This window comes from Pleurodeles waltl, chromosome 3_1 (genome assembly GCF_031143425.1).
Source record: "Pleurodeles waltl isolate 20211129_DDA chromosome 3_1, aPleWal1.hap1.20221129, whole genome shotgun sequence".
In the NCBI taxonomy this organism is placed as follows: Eukaryota; Metazoa; Chordata; class Amphibia; order Caudata; family Salamandridae; genus Pleurodeles; species Pleurodeles waltl.
Genome location: NC_090440.1, coordinates 959,017,075 through 959,034,184, shown reverse-complemented (window position 1 = coordinate 959,034,184; position 17,110 = coordinate 959,017,075).

The window sequence follows — 17,110 nt, the reverse complement described above, 5'->3', positions numbered from 1 at the left end:
CCAAATCAAGATGATCTCTGATGACATGCTGATCGAGATTCTTGAGAAAAAAAAGGACTATCAAAAGTAGGGGTTCCATTACATTCTTCAAGAAAAAGGCAGCAAGAAATTACATCTGATCAGACACACTACAAGGCTTACTCAGTGAACCACCTGGTTACAAAACTAAGAAACTATGCCTAAATGTTTAATGACAAGATTCATACTCCTACGTAGAGGACCACTACACCTAACCAAAGGCTAAACCATACACACAAAAGTAGTCAAGGAAATAGCCACTATTGCAAAACTGGACATTTACCAGTTCAAGTGGGAAAGAGGAAGCACCCGGCAGTGGCACAGTACTCGCTTGTGGCACAGCCCAAACCAACAAAAGGTCCATTATAACAATGAGAGGAAGGCTTTTTGTTAACATGGTGAGGAAGGGGAAAAGGAAAAACACACGGTCAATATCACAACCAGTGGATTCCAAAATCCCTTCATCTCACCGAGCAAAAGGAAGATCCAAGCCCAGTGTTAAACCTTTTACGTACCATCCCCAACCCATTCTAGGAAAAGGTGTTGAACAAAACGTTGCAATATGATACCACAATAAAACACAATCCCTTTAAAACAGGATCAAACTCAGTGACGTCTTACATAAACCAAGCTGAAGTTTGTTTGATAACAACCCACCGAAGTACACAGAGCAAGAAAAAGACAGGGTTGAAATAGAAATGTAACTTTGTACAAAATGTAACTTTGTATATCTCCTGCAAAAAGTTGCTCCAGAAATCTCAAACTTTGAGAACCTTTGTTGCAAGTTTTAGAAAATTTGGAAATCTACGAAGTACATATCTTTGAGAGTACATCCAAAAGAGATAGAGAAGCTACAAAACTACTGAGAAATACAAATCGCAAACTCAAGATCACCAAGGGAGTGTGATTGCGTTCAAATGGGGACACTTGTAGAAACAACACTACTTCACCTCACTAATTGCAAAGCAGTTTGTGTTTGCAGTGCATACATAATTGCCACCCGTAGAAGGCTGGTCCTAAGTATCATGTTTAAAGAAGCATAGTAGATATCCACCATGACAATGAGAAGCCACAGGTTTCTTCCCTTAAAATGGACAGCAATGTGTGAAATGGCTCTCTGAAGTTTGACAAGAGTAAAAACATAGATTCAGGGGTGCAGTGACCACTGTAAATGCCTACACTAAACACAAACTATTTAGAGTTCTGGTGACTATTCAGCTAGAAAACAAGGAGGATGCATTCTACATGTTTGTCTTTAACCCTCTAAATAGTAAGGGAATTACTGGGTCTACCAGTCCTAAGGAAGGAGCACTACCTTAACAAGCACCAAAATGTGTGAAAGGAATAGACGAACAAGTTACTTACCTTCGGTAACGCCTTTTCTGGAGGATACACTAGCTACCTGTGGATTCCTCACCTAAAGAATTTTCCCCCATGCGCTAGCATCCAACGGAAATATTTCTTCTAGCTCTGCACCACGACGACGACGTCACAATTCCCCGACTCCCACGCGATGCCGTATGACGTCATCCAGGCAATAAGAGGCCCTCGTCGACGTGCAGACGTCAGTTATCACCATTTTTTACGTGCCTTTGAGGCTAACAGGTGAACATTGACACTACATATTTGACATGAACACATCAATCAAAACTTATATACCATCATTTAATTCAACCAATAGAAACATAACGAGTGTAAATAAACATCCTACTGTATACAGATGTACAATATGAATAATATCTATATATCTACATATAAACATATAAATATAAATATATATATATATGGAAAATGTCACTTACCAAGTGTACATCTGTTCGTGGCATGGGACGCTGCAGATTCACATGCTGTGCATTATCCTGCCATCTAGTGTTGGGCTCGGAGAGTTACAAGTTGTTTTTCTTCAAAGAAGTCTTTTCGAGTCACGAGACCGAGGGACTCCTCCCTTTCGGCTCCATTGCGCATGGGCGTCGACTCCATCTTAGATTGTTTTCCCCGCTGAGGGTGAGGTAGGAGTTGAGAGTATACTAGATGTGCGCATGCAATGGAGTAGGTGTGTATGTACATAATGTATATTAAAATAATATTAATTTACAAATCTTAATCAACTAACAATGGCTACAGGCTCCCGGGGAGGTGGGAGGGCGCATGTGAATCTGCAGCGTCCCATGCCACGAACAGATGTACACTGGGTAAGTGACATTTTACGTTCGGTGGCATGTGTAGCTGCAGATACACATGCTGTGCATAGACTACTAAGCAGTAACCTCTCCCAAAAAGCGGTGGCTTAGCCTGTAGGAGTTGAAGTTGTTTGAAATAAGGTCCTTAATACAGCCTGTCCTACTGTGACTTGTTGTGTTGTTAACACATCTACACAGTAATGTTTTGTGAATGTATGAGGCGTAGACCAGGTGGCTGCCTTACAAATTTCAGTCATAGGTATATTCCCCAGAAAGGCCATTGTGGTGCCTTTTTTCCTAGTGGAATGCGCTTTTGGTGTAATAGGTAGATCTCTTTTTGCTTTGATATAACAAGTTTGAATACATTTAACTATCCATCTGGCAATGCCTTGTTTGGATATAGGATTACCGGCATGAGGTTTTTGAAAGGCTACAAACAATTGTTTTGTTTTCTGAAATAGTTTTGTCCAGTCAATGTAATACATTAATGCTCTCTTTATGTCTAATGTATGTAAGGCTCTTTCGGCTACTGAGTCTGGTTGTGGAAAGAAGACTGGGAGTTCCACTGTTTGGTTTAGGTGGAACGGCGATATGACTTTTGGTAAGAATTTGGGATTTGTACGTAGAACCACTTTATGTTTATGTATATGTATAAATGGTTCTTGTATAGTAAATGCTTGTATCTCACTTACTCTTCTAAGTGATGTGATAGCTATTAGAAAGGCTACCTTCCAAGTTAAGTATTGCATCTCACAAGAGTGCATGGGTTCGAATGGTGGTTCCATGAGTCGTGTTAATACAATATTAAGGTTCCACGAAGGTACTTGTCCTTGGGGGTATGATTCTTTTTAGTCCCTTCATAAATGCTTTGATGACTGGGATTCTAAAAAGCGATGTTGAATGTGTAATCTGCAGATAGGCAGATATTGCAGTGAGATGTATTTTAATTGAAGAGAATGCTAGCTTAGACTTCTGTAAGTGTAATAAGTAGCCTACAATGTCTTTTGCGGAAGCATGCAGTGGTTGAATTTTATTAGTGTGGCAGTAGTAAACATATCTTTTCCATTTGTTTGCGTAGCAATGTCTTGTAGTGGGTTTTCTAGCTTGTTTAATGACCTCCGTACATTCTTGTGTAACGTCTAAATGTCAAAATTCTAGGATCTCAGGAGCCAGATTGCTAGATTGAGCGATGCTGGATTCGGGTGTCTGATCTGTTGTTTGTGTTGCGTTAACAGATCTGGCCTGTTCGGTAATTTGATGTGAGGTACTACTGATAAATCTAGCAGTGTTGTGTACCACAGTTGGCGAGCCCAGGTTGGTGCTATAAGAATTCGTTTGAGTTTGTTTTGACTTAGTTTGTTTACCAGATAAGGAATGAGTGGGAGAGGGGGAAAAGCGTAAGCAAATATCCCTGACCAACTGATCCATAACGCATTGCCCTTGGACTGAGGGTTTGGGTACCTGGATGTGAAGTTTTGGCATTTTGTGTTTTATTTTGTTGCGAATAGGTCTATTTTTGGCGTTCCCCCGAGTAGAAAGTAACCTTGTAGGATCTGGGGATGAATTTCCCATTCGTGTGTTTGTTGGTGATCTTCTCAACTGAGATTGTCGGCCAACTGGTTCTGTATGCCTGGGATGTATTGTGCTATTAGGCAAATGTGATTGTGAATTGCCCAATGCCAAATGTTTTGTGCTAAGAGATACAGTTGTGACGAGTGTGTCCCTCCTTGTTTGTTGAGGTAATACATTGTTGCCATGTTTTCGGTTTTTACAAGAATGTGTTTGTGGTTGAAATGCTTTTAATGCTAGAAACACTGCCAACAGTTCTAAATGATTTATGTGTAGTTGTTTTTGTTGATTGTCCTATTGTCCATGTATGCTGTGCTGGTTGAGGTGTGCTCCCCACCCCATCATGGAAGCATCTGTTGTGATCACGTCTTGAGGCACTGGGTCTTGGAATGGCCGCCCTTGGTTTAAATTTATAGGGTTCCACCATTGAAGCGAGAAGTGTGTCTGGCGGTCTATCAACACTAGATCTTGGAGTTGACCCTGTGCTTGTGTCCATTGTTTTGCTAAGCACTGTTGTAAGGGCTGCATGCGTAATCTTGTGTTTGGGACAATGGCTATGCATGTTTAATGTTATATTTTGGAACACTTGTACCCTTTGTGGACTTGGAGTGGCAATCGCTTTTTGTGTGTTGAGTTTTGCTCCCAAGTATTGTTGTACTTGGGATGGCTGCAGATGTGATTTTTGGTAATTTATAGAAAACCCTATTTTGTGTAGAGTTTCTATAACATATTGCGTGTGAAGAAGACACTGTTGTTGAGTGCTGGTTTGTATTAGCCAGTCGTCTAAGTACGGGAATACGTGCATGTGCTGTCTCCTTATGTGAGCAGCTACTACTGCAAGGCATTTTGTGAATACCCTTGGGGCTGTTGTTATCCCGAACGGTAACACTTTGAATTGATAGTGCACACCGTGTATTACAAACCTTAAGTATTTTCTGTGGGAAGGATGTATGGGTATGTGAAAGTAGGCATCCTTGAGATCTAATGTTGACATGTAGTCCTCTTTTTTGAGTAAGGGAACCACGTCTTGAAGTGTTACCATGTGGAAGTGATCCGATTTGATGAAGAGAATCAGCGTTCTGAGGTCTAATATGGGTCTTAACGTTTTGTCTTTCTTTGGAATTAGGAAATATAGAGAGTAGACACCTGGTCCTTTTTGATGGTTGGGTACTAACTCTATTGCTTGTTTTTGTAACAATGCTTGGACTTCTATTTGTAACAGGTGTAAGTGTTGTTTGGACATATTGTGTGCTCTTGGGGGCACATCTGGTGGGAAATATATGAATTCTATGCAATAACCATGTTGGAAAATGGCTAGGACCCATGCGTCCGTAGTTGTGTGTCCATTTTTTTGTAGAATGCAATAAGTCTCCCCCCCCTACTGGTGTTAAGTGTTGGGGTTTTGTGACATTGAAGTCACTGTTTGGTTTGACTTGTTTTAGGGGTCTGGAATTTTCCCCTTGCGCTTGGGAATTGTCCACCCCTATATGAGCAGCGAAACCCTCCTCTCTGGTATTGTCCCTGATAGGTGGGTCTGGTTTGAGAGGTGGAAGGTTTTGGTGTTTGCATAAGAAACCCCTCTCTAAACTGTGGCTTTCTAAATGTGGCTCTGCTTTGTGGGGAGTAGAGCGCGCCCATGGCTTTGGCTGTGTCTGTGTCCTTTTTTATTTTTTTAATTGCTGTGTCCACCTCCGGCCCAAACAATTGTTCCTGGTTGAAAGGCATGTTTAACACAGCTTGTTGGATTTCTGGCTTGAATCCTGAGCTTCGTAACCATGCATGCCTGCGAATGGTTACAGCAGTGTTGACTGTTTGTGCGGCTGCGTCTGTCGAGTCTAATGCGGACCTTATTTGGTTGTTGGATATTGCTTGTCCTTCCTCAACAACCTGTTGGGCATGTTTCTGGTGTTCTTTGGGCAAGTGCTGTATAATGTGTTGCATCTCGTCCCAGTGTGCCCTGTCGTAGTGAGCCAGTAAGGCTTGCAAGTTTGCGATTCGCCATTGATTGGCTGCCTGTGCTGCCACCCGTTTGCCCACTGATCAAACTTTCCACTCTCCTGGTCAGGCGGTGGAGCGTCTCTTGATGATTGAGAGTTTGCCCTCTTTCTTGCTACCCCTACAACTACTGAGTCTGGCATAAGCTGCTGTGTTATAAACACAGAGTCCGTTGGCGGAGGTTTGTATTTTTTCTCCACCCTAGGTGTGATAGCCCTTCCTTTCACTGGCTCCTGGAAGACCTGTTTTGCGTGCTTAAGCATGCCTGGGAGCATTGGCAGACTCTGGTAGGAAGTGTGGGTGAACGCCAAGGTGTTGAATAGGAAATCATACTCTATTGGCTCCAAATGCATTGCTACATTATGGAATGTAGCTGCCCTTGATAGTACCTGCGTATATGTGGTACTGTCCTCTGGAGGTGACGGCCTTGTTGGGTAGCAATCTGGGCTGTTGTCTGATACCGGAGCATCATATAAGTCCCATGCATCTGGATCATCCTGTGTCATCCCTGTATGGGTTGGTGACTGCATTGGGGGTGTTGTTACCGGGGACAGCTGTGGTGAATGCAGTGGAGAAGGTTGTGGCGAAAACCTTTGTGGTGGTGTTTTATCTCTTGCCACCTTTGTCTTTGGCTGCATTTCTGACTCATGAAATGCCAGCTTTCTTTTGGTTTTAATTGGAGGAAGAGTTTGTATTTTCCCAGTCTCTTTCTGGATAGGCAACCTCCTTTGAGTATGGTCTGGTTCCCCCATACCTATTTCCTGCTCAAACCTGTGTTTTTGCATTTGGCTGGAAAGTCCTTGCTCTTCCGTGTAAGAGATTCTTTTCGGCTCCGAAGCCGCTTTTTCGGTACCAAAGCTTCAGTGAAAGTCTTTTTCGGTTCAGACGTAATTTTTCTCACCTTGGAAATCGTTCGGAGCCTGAATCTCGACCGGAGTCGGATGTCTTTGGCAGTTCTTTGGCCTTTTTCAGTGCAGATGTTTGGTCACCGTCTTTTCGATGGGTTAAGCCATGGCCTGCTGGCGGTGGCATCCCCTTGGCCTTTACGATCTTTGTGTGAGTCTTGGATGGGGCAGTTTTACTCACTGTTTTCTGCGTCGTCGCGGGTCGCTCACTTTTGGAATCCTCCGAGTCTGTTCCCAGGATGGAAATTCTTTCCTCCTCTTCGACATCGAGTTGTTCCCTCGGTGTCGACGCCATCTGTAGTCTTCTGGCTCTTTGATCGCGTAGGGTCTTTTTCGATCAAAATGCCCGACAGGCCTCACAAGTATCCTCCCTGTGTTCTGGTGATAGACACAGATTACAGACCAAGTGTTGGTCTGTATAAGGATACTTTAAGTGACGCTTCGGACAGAAGCAGAAAGGGGTCTGGTCCATTAGTTCCGTCGATGGACGCGGTCGGGCCGACCAGGCCCTGCTGAAGAGCGGAAGCCCCAAAGGGCCGCCGGAGCGCTTCTACTGTCGGTGTTGATACGTTAACACTAAACCGGTACCGAGCGCGAACAATACCGTTGAATTTTTGATAGTTAGCTAACTTTCCCGATTCGAAATACGGAGCGAAGAGGAACACGCCCGAACCCGATGGCGGAAAGAAAACAATCTAAGATGGAGTCGACGCCCATGCGCAATGGAGCCGAAAGGGAGGAGTCCCTCGGTCTTGTGACTCGAAAAGACTTCTTCGAAGAAAAACAACTTGTAACACTCCGAGCCCAACACTAGATGGCAGGATAATGCACAGCATGTGTATCTGCAGCTACACATGCCACTGAACATATATATATATATATATACACACACACACACACATATATATATATATATATATATATACAAACAATTATATAGACATATATAATCATTGCATCAGTATATACATATAAATAACATACAGATGCTCACCCAAGGAAACCTTGGTAAGACCAGCCAGGCAATGGGGAGGCGGGTGGAACTGTGAGGAATCCACAGGTAGCTAGTGTATCCACCAGAAAAGGCGTTACAGAAGGTAAGTAACTTGTTCTTCTGATGGATACAACTACCTGTGGATTCCTCACCTAAAGAATAGAGTTCCAAAGCAGTACCGCACTCGGTGGTGGGTGCCTGAATGGTCAAACCAAGAAATCCTGCAGCACTGACCGTGCAAAATGGCCATCCCTCTGGACTTCAGAATCCAAACAATAATGTTTAGCAAATGTGTGGAGGGATGCCCAAGTTGCGGCCTTGCAGATGTCAACAACAGAAAAACCTCTAGCTAAGGCCTTAGCCCTGGTGGAATGGGCTCTTAACCCCACAGGAGGTTCCTTCTTTGCTAGAGAATAACACAACTTGATGCAAAGAATGACCCACCTGGAAAGCGTTCTCTGGTGGACAGCTTTGCCTTTCCTCTTCCCCACGTAACCGACAAAGAGCTGATCGTCCTGTCGACGAAGAAGCTCAATGCTCTTCTTGGATCTAGTCGGTGTAGCCTCTTTTCCTCCTTTGATGGATGAGGTGGAGGATAGAAGGAGGAAAGTGTGATGGACTGTCCTAAATGAAAGGGTGTAACAACCTTCGGTAAGAAAGCCGCCTTGGTCCTTAACACCACCTTGTCCCTATAAAAGGAAGTATATGGGGGTTCCACACTAAGAGCCAGGAGCTCACTCACCCTCCTAGCAGATGTAATGGCAACTAGAAAAACAGTTTTTAAAACTAAAAACCTAAAGGGACATGAATGCATCGGTTCAAACGGTGAACCCATCAAAAAAGCCAACACTAAGTTCAAACCCCACTGCGGCATAACAAATGGAGTGGGCGGAAACCTGTTAGTGAGACCCTTAATGATTCTCAAAACTATTGGGGACTTAAACAAGGAGGGTTGGTCTGGAAGGCACAGAAAGGCTGACAGCACGGACAAAAAACCCTTAATAGTCGCAACTGCACAACCCCTCTGTGCTAAGGATAACGCAAACGACAAAATGTCAGATAAGTGGGCATGTAAGGGATCAATTTGACTCTCTCCACACCAAGTCACAAATTTAGCCCACCTGCTTGCATAGATAGATTTGGTGGAGTGTCGCCTGGCCGATAATATAACGTCCACCACTTCAGGTGGGAGAAAAAACATACTCATATTGCCCCGTTCAATCTCCAGGCATGTAGGTGCAGGCTCTGGAGGTGGGGGTGTAGAACCTGCCCCTGTGACTGCGAGAGGAGGTCTGCCCTGTGAGGGAGACGGAGCGGAGGGCACAGAGAGAGTTGAAGAAGGTCTGAATACCACACCCTTCTTGGCCAATCCGGAGCTATTAAGATGACTTGGGCCCGGTCATGGCGAATCTTCCTCAGGACCTGAGGAATCAAGGGTATTGGGGGGGGGGGGGAACGTGTAAAACAACTGACTTTTCTAGGACATCTGAAAAGCGTCCCCCAAAGCTCCTTGCACCGGATACTGGAGGCTGCAAAACGATGGGCAGTGCGCGTTCTCCGGAGTGGCAAACAGATCCACCTGAGGAAACCCCCACATCCGAAAGATGCAAAGGACCAGGTCTGGATGAAGATGCCACTCGTGATCGGACGAGATGTGCCGACTGAGACTGTACGCATGTACGTTGAAAACTCCGACCAAATGGTTTGCTACCAAGCAAATCCGATGGTCCTGTGCCCAGGACCACAGTCGCAGAGCTTCTCTGCAGAGAAGGTACGACCCCACTCCTCCCTGTTTATTTATATACTACATTGCGGTAGTGTTGTCCATCAGGACTTGAACCGACCGACCATGAAGGGAAGGGAGGAAGGCCTTGAGAGCCAGACGTATCGCCCGCAATTCCAACAGATTGATGTGAAACCTCTGTTCCACTGGAGACCTTTGACCTCCAGGTCCCCCAGATGAGATCCCCACCCTAGAGTGGAGGCATCCGTTATCACTGTGGCCACTGGAGGTGGCAGCGAAAACGGCTTTCCTTGAGAAAGGTTGCCGACCACAGCCCACCATCGAAGATCCGCTGCAGCGTCTCTGGAGATCCTCATCCATTCATCGAGACCCCCTTTGTGTTGAAACCACTTCCTGCGGAGGCACCACTGAAGAGCCCTGATGTGCCAGCGTGCATGAGTGACCAACAGAATGCAAGAAGCGAACAGACCGAGCAGACGAAGGACCTTGAGGACTGGAACGACCGCTCCATTCTGAACATTGGAATCAGCACCTGAATGTCCTGAATCAGCTGCGGAGGAAAGGCCTGATTCAATGTTGTGTCCAGTACTGCCCCTATGAACAGGAGGCGTTGAGAGGGCTCCAGGTGAGATTTGGGCATGTTCACTGAAAAGCCCAGATCGAACAATAACTGGGTTGTCGACTGCAGGTGACGCCGCAGGAGCTCCGGAGACTTGGCTTCGCTTAACCAATCGTCCAGATAAGGGAATACTGCTATCCCCCTCCTTCTGAGCTGTGCTGCAACCACCGCCATCACCTTCGTGAAGACTTGAGGTGCCGAAGTAAGATCAAATGGAAGGACTGCAAACTGATAGTGTTGCGACCCCACCCCAACCGGAGATACTTAGTGCGACTTGAGGATCGGGATATGAAAGTAAGCATCCTGCAAGTCGACAGACACCATCCAATCCCCTTCGTTCAACACCAAAATAACCTGTGCTAGGGTCAGCATTTTGAACTTTTCCTGCTTGAGGGACCAATTCAAAATCCTCAGGTCCAGGATTTTCCTCAACTGACCATCCTTTTTGGGGTTCAGGAAATATCTTGAATAACAGCCCTGACCCTTCTCCTGCTCTGGAACCAACTCTACTGCACCTTTCGACAAAAGGACTAGAACTTCTTGTTGTAATAAAAGAAGATGGTCTTCTGAACAGAGGGATGGGCGGGGAGGGATGGGAGGGGAAAACTCCAGGAAGGGAAGAGTATAACATTTCCCACAATATCGGTGACCCAGGAGTCCGATGTTATTGACTCCCACATGTGGAGAAACTGAGACAATTTCCCCCATTCAGGAGATGCATACAAAGGGAGTGATGGAGGACTAAGGCTGCTTTCCCTGCTGCACCCCTCCAGAGGAAGAGGCAGAGAGCTGGTGGGTGGCCCCTCTGGTACGAACCCTATTCCTTCCCCTATATGATCTATAGGGATGAGCAGTAGTGGGTTGCTGTCCTGCTGCATGGAATCTCCCCTGAAAGGAAGAGCCACGCCCAAACCCCCTGAACCTCCAAAATGATCTCAAGGGAGTAGAGGTAGAAGCTTGCATGCCCAAGGATCATGCCGTGGCCCTACTCTCTTTGAACCGCTCCAAGGCAGAGTCAGCTTTTGTCCCAAACAGTTTATCCCCATCAAAGGGCAGATCAAGTAGGGTTGACTGCACATCGGGAGAGAATCCTGAAGACCGTAGCCAGGCATGCCGTCTTGTTGCTATGGACGTGCCCATAGCTCTGGCCACGGAGTCCGATGTGTCAAGCCCAGATTGGATAACTTGGGTCGCAGCTGCCTGAGCATCCGCCAAAAGGTTCAGAACCTCCTGTGGCAATCCAGAGTTTGTCTTGGCCTTGTCCATCAGGGCATAGATGTACCTGCCCAAGATACAGGTAGCATTAGTTGACTTAAGGGCCATGCTGCATGAAGAGAATGCCTTTTTTGCAGACTGGTCCATTCTCTTGGATTCCCTGTCCAAAGGAACCCCTGGAAAAGATCCTGAAGCAGTGCAGGAGCATGAGGCCTGCACCGCCAAACTTTCTGGAGCTGGATGTCTGGACAAGAAAGCTGGATCTCCAGGAGACACCCGATACCTCCTTGCAACAGACCTATTTACTGCTGTCAAAGTCACAGGCTTCTTCCACACCTGCATTATCGGATCTAGGAGTGCCTCATTAAATGGAAGAAGCGGCTCCGCCACTGCTGAAGAAGGGTGCAACACCTCCCTAAGAATGTTAGTCTTCATATCAGCAGCTGGAAGAGGAAGGTCAAGAAAATCCGCCGCCTTCCTCACCACTGAATGGAAAGAAGCAGCCTCATCAGTGTACTCCCCCGGAGATGCCAAGTCCCATTTCCGGTGAAGTATCCAAACCACTGGCAGTGTTCAAGCCCTGCAGGTCTCACAGGGGCTCTACTATCTCACCCTCTTCCAAGAGCTGCTTCTCATAATCCTGTTCCTCAAGTAGCCTCAGAGCCAATCTCCTGGAGCGGAGCCTGGCCTCTATCCTTGGCGTCGATAAGGCGCCTGCTGACGCCAAAGACCTTGGACGGCGTTGACCCTCGGAGTCATCCGACGTCAGATCCATCGGCACCGTAGGCTTCTTCAACGTCGATGGAAGTTGTGACGAACTCATTGGCGCCGGGGCAGCAGATGTCGTCAGCATCACAGGCCTTCTAGGAGACGCCATTGGTACCTGCGCCGAACCAGCACTTCCCGTAGGAAGGAAAGGCATGAAAGGCGTTGGCCTGTCCGGTGCTGGAACACCCATGTTATACACCAAAGAACCCGAAGGACCCGACTGACCACCTCCCGTAGCCATGGTGGCGAAGATGTTAAACATCGCATGAAGAAAAGCGGCAGGGTCTGTGCCTGGTGCCGGGAACGGCGGATATCCCTGTGGAGCAGGTGCCTGAGGCGACACCGGCGTCGGTTCGGGCATCTCTGTCTGCGCTGGTGCGACCACCGAATCCTGATGAGGCTCGACCTCAAAGACAGACAGAGGAGACGTCGGAGAAGTAGGAGTCTTCCGAGGCGGAGATGTTACAGTCGGACTAACCTCGCATGTCGCTCGGCGTCGAGCTGAAGGCGACCTCGAGCGGGATCGGTCCTTACTCGATTGACGTCGTGAATCATGCCGGCGCCGGGAGTCTCGATGACGCCTGTGCGATTTTGAAGACTTAGAAGAAGACCCACGATGGTGATGTCTCTCCTTCTTCTTCGAGTTAGCCAAGAACTTGGCCTCCCGCTCCTTGAGAGCCTTCGGATTCATGAGCTGCCATGAACCGCACGCTTCGACCTCATGGTCAGAGCTCAGACACCACAAACAATTTTCGTGTGGGTCTGTCACCGACATTCGTCCGCCACACTCCCTACAAGGTTTAAAACCCAATTTTCGTGGCTGAGACATTGTAACACACAAAGTGAAACAGTAGCTCTCTGTTAGCCTCGAAGAAAAAAACGTTACTCGCAGGCACGGAAAAAAGGGAACTGACGTCTGCACGTCGACAAGGACCTCTTATTGCCTGGATGCTGTCATACAGCGTCGCGTGGGAGTCGGGCAATTGTGACATCTTCGTTGATTTGCAGAGCTAGAAGAAAAATGGTGCATGGGGGAAAATTCTTTAGGCGAGGAATCCACAGATAGTTGTATCCATCAGAAATGAAAGGTTTGTCATTTGAACCTCTTGATTAAGTTGTGGTATTGAGGCATTTAAGATATCACTAGCTCATGCAAACACTGTCATAAAGAACGGTCTACCGATGTTACCAATGTAGAGAACCCCCACACAAGCACCCTCATTGTGAGAGTCCTGGTCACGAAACATGATCACCACAGGAGTGAAATAACCATGGATGCTGTTATAAAGCAAACAAGGCTTCACCATCCAATAGTAAATCAATGATCTTTTTAACTGATGAATATATGTTTGGTACATATATTCTGATGGGACATACTCAAAACACATGGCCATCCATTAGCAGATCACATTCTACTGGTATTTCTTCTTTAGTGTATTTAAAACTGCCTCTAGACTTCCACTGGGCTTTTATTCCACTGGTGAACAATGTTTGAGGCAGCCAATATGTTTCCCCTATGGAAACCTCTAAAAAGTGTACAAATGTAAAGTCAGATGTTCAATTTGGCCCCATCATTTCTAAACTTTCTCAGACTGCAGGTTAACAAGTTACGCATGGTAGTTGTCTGTATACAACCTCTGCAGTTTCCTTGAAATAACAGGGCTGATGTAAACCCTGCAAAACGTTGAAGATGTTATGTGCATAAAATAAAATCAAGCCCTATTGGTGATTAGACCTAGAAACTCAAATTATTCCACTTCACAATTGTATCCCATAACACGTACAAGAATGAAAAGGGAAAACCTCAGTAGTGATCTCCATGTGAGTATGTTCCAGGCCCACAAAGATATCTTCATGTGCAGTAGTCGGGAAATATCCAACACCCTTCAGAGTTCCAAGCTTTATACGTATTGTAATGTCCATTGAATTTTAGTTCATAGGAACAAGTCAGTGCCTAAACTGATGTGCATACAATAAGAAACGTTGGAAAGCAACCAAACATCTACAGAAAGGAAAATGCTTGGTCAAAAAAGGACAAAAAACATATGTACGAAATAACCAAAAACAAATTCCTATCATTCACGGTGTAGTTTTTGTTCATTACTATTCTTGTCTCTTATCCAAAAATACCACAACAAATTTGTTTAAAACATTTGAATATGCTTTATCCATCAAAGTCTAAAATGTATGTAGACATATAAAAATACAAATATTTCACAAGGTTTTAGCTATTCACAAGTTATAGACTATTGAAAAATGTACATTTTTATGAGGGTGCTGTTAATATTTATGAATTTAATGGTAAGTCTTTTCATTTAATTAAACATATTTGCATATTAAAGGGATGCATAAGTACCAAAATACAAAATTTGTATTAAATCATAATCGCTGGCCAATTACATTTATTTCAGACCATTCCTTTTTGTGCCCGAGTTTAGTCATTTACAGAAACACAGCAATCTGAATAAATACTATTTAATATTTTTTTTCAATTTGCATAAAACAACTGTAAAAAGCCAAGCATGACAGTCTAAACAGATTAATTAAATAATATAAAATTACATATTTTCTTAAAAAAATAATGAAGTCTAACAAAACATATATAACACAATCACACTTTTGCAACATTACAGAGCATGTTAGTGAGATTAGGAGGCTTTTTACCCTGAGAAAGTTAGAACTGAGTTTCAATAAGAAGCATGTCTTTATATTTGAACCACTTTTTTTGGTGACAGCAATCACGTCACAGTTAACACGCTGCAAAACGGTGCCAACCATGAGCACAAAAAAACAAACAAAACAAAAAGACCTTGGCCAAAATAAAAATGTCGGCATTTACACAGAAGAAATGCTTTGTCAATTTTAAAGTACACTCAGTGTTTCTTTTCTGAACACTTAAATGCAAATATTTTGCTGGAAACCTTAAATATACTTTATCCTAGAATTATTACAGTGCAAGGTATCCACAATACCACATATCACAGTTTGTATTTAATACAGATTTAGAAAAAGGGGGAACAGGTACACAAGGAGAAAATGTCTTGTGTGGGGAAGAAAAAGGCTAGCAATTGAAGATGTGACAAGGTATCAGATACAGAGGGAAACTCAAAAGAAGACTGTTGGCAAACAACATTTCAAAGCCAACATGTGATCTTGATTTCAGTGTAAATTCTTCATAGTACTCCTCCACATGCACCTTCAACACCAGACTCAAGCTGAGAGGTTAGCATTGTAAAAACTCAAAATCAAAGCATACTGACTCAATTAATGTGCTTGAGCACGGAAAATTCACTAAAGTGAGAGGTAGGTACAAAACAATATGTGAGATTTTTTTTTTATATTACAACATATATGTTACTGCAATCAAAATATCATAAGATGTGTTTAAGGCAATCGGACCATTATACCATAATCCAAAGCATTTTGAAATAATTAAAATCGAGTCCTTACTTTTTACATTAAAATTACCATGTCAAATCCGGAACCCTATCCTGTCCTATATCCATGCCGTAAATAAATGAGATTGATAGAGATGAGCTAGGCGAATCGCAAAAACTTCTTTTGACATGTTTTTACATTTTTAAAAGTAACCTGAACTTTGAGTAAAATTAAAATTTTGTACACATTGTTAACTGAAGTAGTCGGGATAGTATGACAAAATTAGATATAATTCAGCGTTAATAACACTGCACACCAAATTGGCTTAGTATGTAATACTAATGCAAGAATGTGCTTAATGTGAGCCACTGGTGCAGATGGTGTGCACCAGCACCCATGTTTGGAGGATCTGGACTTATTTTTCCATCATCACACTTTCATAGAGACCAAGAGAGAGAATAGCACTGAAAGGAGGAAGAGAAAGCTAGGAAAATAGCAGAAGGGGATAATGCAGGAATGTAGATAAACATTCATGAATGAGCTACAAATGTAGGAAATGAAGGGTGATGGGAGAAAAAAACAGACATTGAGATGGAATCAAAAGTAGGCTGCCTTGGCATTTGGCAACCCAGGCATTCGCCAGAGTGCTCCTAAGAAAACCTTTGGGGCCATCCACTCATTTATCTTATAAATTATAAATTATGCATTGAGTATCAAGGGCTATACTTAACAGCCCACTCAAATGCAATAGCGTTCTTGGAACCTGACTGCCAGCATATTAGTTTCAGCATTCAGGTTAGTTCAATACCATGTTCAGTTCCATGCCCTTACTCATTTGTCTTTACCCATAAAATATGTTTTTATTTTACCATTAGGTGATGTAACGAAACAAGACAAGCTGAAGACGTAGAAAGCCAGCTGGTACCTGCTAATCTACATTTAACACAATCAGTTTTGGTAACAATCAGAAGCAAGAACATGACCACCGGAAAATCACAGCCAAACTACACTACACTACACTACAAACAAACATCTGATAAGGGGGTACTTTTAAAAATCTAACGATTAGAGATGCACCTAGGTGAGCAACTTGTCTGCTTACCTGGATTCATGCATTCGTATTGCATTTTTTTAAACAAGCACAATTGGTGAGCAAAGTCAAAGTGAAGTCCAATTAACGAATTTACATACAAGAGGAGATCCACAAAAAATCCCAGCTCCGAAATCTCAGTGGTGAAATCTCAATTTTGCATCTTTTCTCACATTTACAGTAAACTAAACTTTTTAGGCTGCTACATGATATAAACCGCAACACATGTGAAACGAAAACATGTTTTAAGTTTTCATTTCCACAGTGCTATAGGATATTTAAATTGTTTTGTCACTAAAGCCGGCAAAGCGGAGAGCCTCATTTGCTCTGAAACTGCATTATTGGAATTCTTGTGCCTTTGCACTGAACATAAAGTGTAGTGTTTCACTTTAGCTTCTATCACTTTTCTCCAATAACAGCATTATTTATGTCAACAAATGTATTCTGCTTCAAAATACTGTGCTTGATTGGATTTTCCTAAAATAATAATCCTAAATAATACTGCATTACAATTCTTAATGTCTGCTGCTGCCACTGGACAAAGCTATGCAGTTCAAACACAAAGGCAATGCTGATTCCCAGTCAATGCAAAACTCTGAAGGATACTTTCTCACAGCTACAAATGACAAGTATAT